The sequence below is a fragment of the Eriocheir sinensis genome, chromosome 9 (genome assembly GCF_024679095.1).
Source record: "Eriocheir sinensis breed Jianghai 21 chromosome 9, ASM2467909v1, whole genome shotgun sequence".
NCBI lineage: Eukaryota > Metazoa > Arthropoda > Malacostraca > Decapoda > Varunidae > Eriocheir > Eriocheir sinensis.
Genome location: NC_066517.1, coordinates 24,740,040 through 24,745,039, shown reverse-complemented (window position 1 = coordinate 24,745,039; position 5,000 = coordinate 24,740,040). Strand labels below are relative to the sequence as shown.

General features: G+C 40.0%; 1 long non-coding RNA gene across 1 annotated transcript in view; it reads right to left on the bottom strand.

The window, feature by feature from the left end:
• Positions 1 to 2,761: 2,761 nt before the first annotated feature.
• Positions 2,762 to 5,000, bottom strand: part of LOC126996231 (uncharacterized) — a 52,122-nt gene continuing 49,883 nt past the window's right edge. Inside the window, exon 3 of the long non-coding RNA XR_007751112.1 lies at positions 2,762 to 2,885. This is a non-coding gene — a long non-coding RNA (uncharacterized LOC126996231). The remainder of the gene's footprint in view (positions 2,886 to 5,000) is intronic.

The following is a 5,000-nucleotide window of genomic DNA, read 5'->3' as shown; positions in this document are numbered from 1 at the left end:
TTTTTCCTCTTTACCTAATCTTTTTTTACCCCGTTCCTTTTTTTCTCTTTCCCTCAGTTATATTTTTACATTATTTATGGCATCGAGACGTAATTATTATTCTCGTATTTATCTTAACCTAACAAAAACTACTGACATGAATTTTTCCTATTTACTCAACTCTTTTTATCGCGTTCTTTATTTTTCCCTTTCCCTTTGACCTTCTGCTTAATTTTTCATCGCGAGAACTGCATCATTTGTTCTTTTTATTATACTATCTGAACACAAGACTATTACATATGAATTTTTCCTCTTTACCTAATCTTTTTTTACCCCGTTCCTTTTTTTCTCTTTCCCTCAGTTATACATTTACATTATTTATTGCATCGAGACGTAATTACTGTTCTCGTATTTATCTTGACCTAACAAAAACTACTGACATATGAATTTTTCCTATTTACCCAACTCTCTTTTTACTCGTTCGTTTTTTTTTTTTTTTTCCAGTATCCCTCTGACCGTCTTCAGCTGCTACATTTTTCATCGCGAGAACTGCATCATTTGTTATTTTTATTATGCGAATAGAAAAAACAATCCTGCCAAATGAATTTTTCCTCTTTACCAAACCTTTCTTTCCCTAGTTATATTTTTTCCTTACTCACTGTTACATTATCACATTATTTATTGCATCGAGACGTAATATATATCATCATTTTTATCTTAACATAAGTACCCTAATATAAACTAACAAAACCTAACCTTACAAAATCCTTTACTAACCTAACCCCGCAAAATCTAACCTAACCTAACCTTACAAAATCCTTTATTAACCTAACCTCACAAAACCTAACCTAACGTAACCTAACTTTACAAAATCCTAACCTTACCTAACCTTACAAAATCCATTATTAACCTAACCCCACAAAACCTAACCTAACGTAACCTAACTTAACAAAATACTAATCTTCCCTAACCTTACAAAATCCATTATTAACCTAACCTCACAAAACCTAGCTTAACGTAACCTAACTTACCAAAATCCTAACCTTACCTAACCGTACTAAATTATTTACTAACCTAACCTCACAAAACCTAACGTCCTAAAACCTCTTACTCTATAAATTTTTCCTCTTTAATAAGTAACCTAATATAACCTAACAAAACCTAACCTAACCTAACAAAATCCTAACTATACCTAACCTTACAAAACCCTTTACTAACCTAACCTCACAAAGCCTAACGTGCTAAAACCTCCTACTATATGAAATTTTCCTCTTTACTCAACTACTTTTTTCCCTGTTCCTTTTTTTCCCTTTCCCTCTGACCTTCTGCTGCTCCATTTTTCATCGTGATTATTGCAATACATGTCACGCTTTCCCTTTCTCTTTCTCTCTCTCAATATTTTTCCTCCGGGAGCTGAGTACTGCGAATCTTTATAAATGTTTGCCCTTTCCAATACTCCTTTTTTTGAGTGTGTGTTGCCTAGTTTCGCTCAAATATTTTTCTCACTTCCAGCTGAATATTTTTGCATGCAATTTTTATTTTGTCTGTTTTGATTTCTGTCCGTGTGTCTGTCTCTCTATCTATCTCTATCTATTTATCTATCTATCTTTATATTTTGTTTTGCTTTTTCTCTGTCTCCCTCTCTCTGTCTGTCTCTCTATCTATCTATATATCTTTTTTATTTTGTAGGTTTTGCTTTCTCTCTCCGTCTCTTTCAATCTATGTCTCCGTCTATCTATCTATCTATGTCTCAGTGTATGTGAGTGTGTATGTATTTGTGTGTGAGTCCTTATGTGTGTATGTGCGTGTGTGTGACCCTCTATCTTAACCTTATAACCTCTCCACCTTTTTATAATCCACCTTCATTTGCCTCATCTACCTTCGCCTTTTACGTTACCCTTTTTACCGCGCCGCCCGTGCCCCGACCCTTCAGCCGTCCATTCACCGTTTAGCCCATTCACTCCCCGGCCACTCGTCCCTTCACCTCCCCTCCTCAGTGGAAATAAAACTGCTTAAGAATTTATGAAGCGTCTTTAGGGGGACTTGAACACTGTGTGGAGTCGTAGAGGGAGAATTAAGAGGAAGAGGAGAAGTACGGAGAGAGTGAAGGAGAAGGAGGGAAGGAGGAGAGTAAAAGAAAGAGGATGTAAAGAGGTGAGAAGGGAAGGTTATTATGGATAATTTTGACTAATATTTCCATCATTGATTTATACATTTGAGAGAAAGATGAGAGTGAGGGAGAGTGAAGGAGGAGGAGGGAAGAAGGAAAGGAGAGTAAAAGAGAGAGGAGGTAAGGAGGTGGGAAGGGAGGTTATAATGGATGATTTTGACTAATATATCGCTCATTGATTTACACATTTGAGAGAAAGATGAGAGTGAGGGAGAGTGAAGGAGAACACGAGGAGGACAGTAAGGAAGAGATCGGAGGTACAGAGATATAAGAGATTATAATGTACGAGAAATGAAGACAGAATGATTTGAAGTAATTTTCCGATCATTCATTAATACATACATGAAGTTTATAAGCTAATGTTTACACTACATAACTGACCTAAAGCTTAACAGTACTTAACACACACTTTACATGAAGACAAACACTTACACACAAACAAACAGAACGGGAACATAGATACAGCGATAAAAAAACAACAACATAAAAACACATAGAAGGTATTTAGATGCAATATACATACGAGATAGTTATAATAATAGACCCTCATTGAATACATTAAAATTAACACACACAAATACACCCACACACACACGCACACACTCCCCCCCCCCCCTACACACAACCTTCCCACTCCTCCATCCACCCAAACACATACCTGGCATGGCCTTGAACTTTGACCTCTGCCCGTGACCTTGAACCTACCTCAGGGCGCCGCAGGTGAGGGGCGACACACCTGAAAAGGAGAAAGGAAATATGAATACAAAAAGGGATGTTCTCTCTCTCTCTCTCTCTCTCTCTCTCTCTCCCCTCCTTTCTTCCCACACACTGCTGCCACATTCTCTCTCTCCCTCCCTTCCCTCCATATTTCCCTCCATCTTTCCTCCACATTTTTTTCTCTCCATACCTCCTCCTCCACCCATATACACACACATTTTACCTCCATTCTCTCCATTCCTCCGATCCTTCTCTCCCGCCCAACCACTGCCTTTCTCTCCATCTGTATTTTACCTCCATACCTCCAGCTTCTCCATTTTCTTTTTCTCTCCATTCCCTCCATCCTTTCCTCCATTCTTACCTCTTTGATAATTTATTTTCTCTCCGTCTGTATTTTACCTCCATCTCTCTCCTCCCTCTTTCCTTCTCCACTTTTTTTCTCTCCCTTCGCTCCCGGTTTACCTCCATTCTCTCCATTCTTCCGATCTTTCCTCCTACTCAACCTCTTTTTCTCTCCATCTCTCCTTTTTCCTCCCTCCTTCCTTCTCTCCTTCCTTGTTATTCCTCCTTTCCTCCGATACACAAACACTTTACCTCCATATTTTTCTCTCCCTCCATTTTTTCTTCCATCTTTTCTTCCTCCGTCACTTTCCTCCATTTTATTGCTTTTCTTTTCTTTCTTTTTTTTCTCTTCTTCTTTCTCTTCTTTCTTCCTCTTCACTTATTTATCAAACCCTCCTCCATCTCTCTCTACCTCCTTCCTTCCTCCTTTCCTTTCTTCCATTCCTTCTTCCTTTCTATTATTTCCTTCTTCGTCTTTTTCTTCTTTTCTCCACCATCTCTTAAACTCAACCTTTCCTCCTTAATGTCTCCTCCCTCTCCTTCCTTCCCACCCTTCCTTCAATTTCTTTCCTCTCCTCTCCTTCCTTTCTTTCTTCTTTACTTGCTTCCTTTCTTCCTTTATTTTATTCCTTCCTTTTCCTCCTTCCTTCCTCCATCATTTCTTTACCTCATCTTTCCTCCTCAATGTCTCCTTCCTTTCCTTCCTTCACTCCCTATCTTCAATTTCTTTCCTCTCCTCTCCTTCCTTCCTTCCTTCACCATTTGCTCTTCCTCTATGTTCCTTTCCTCTCCTCCTTCCTCCTTTCCTTTCTTCCTTCAATTTCTTTCCTCTCCTCTCCTTCCTTCCTTCCTTCACCATTTGCTCTTCCTCTATGTCCCTTTCCTCTCCTCCTTCCTTCTTTTTTTCTCTCCAATCCTTACATTTCTCAGCCTTTTTCCTCCTCCTCTTCCTCACTCCCTTTCTTCCCTTCTCCTTTCTTTCCTCCAATTCCTAATTGTAATACCCTTTTTTCTTCCTTCCTTCCTTCTCTCCCTCCCTCCCTCCCTTTCCTCTTGTCTCTATCCCTCTCTGTCCTTCTCCCAGTCATTTGCTCCTCCCTTTCTCCCTTTTCCTTATTATCTCTCTCTCTCTCTCTCTCTCTCTCTCTCTCTCTCTCTCTCTCCCTTAGGTTGTTTGCGTGAGAGATTCCGTTGAGGGGAGTGTCAACAGAGAGGAAGAGCTAGCTTTAACCTCTCTCTCTCTCTCTCTCTCTCTCTCTCTCTCTAACACTAATGCATAAGTACTTACCGGATAAAACAACTTTCTACGCAAAACGCACACACACACACACACACACACACACACACACACACACACACACACACACACACACACACACAAGGTCCCACCAAAACTTTCTTCTTCCCTCCACTCTTTCCTCCATTACCTCCCTCCCAATATTTACACGACTGGACAAGACACACACACAGACGCGCACACACACACACACACACACACACACACACACACACACACACACACACACACACACGGACGTAAAGGTGCATTAAAATTACATTAAAAGTAAATAAAAACAAAATCTTCACCGCATTTCCGCCTTTCTTCCTCTCCTTCCTTCCTCTCTTTCCTTCCTTCCTTCCTTCTCTCTTTCCTTCCTCTCTCTCTCTGTCTTCCTTGCTACCTCCTTCCTTCCTTCCTTCCTTCTCTTCGTTCTCCGCCATTTTTAACTAGCTTTGCGAGAGAGAGAGAGAGAGAGAGAGAGAGAGAGAGAGAGACGTCTAGACTGGAAAA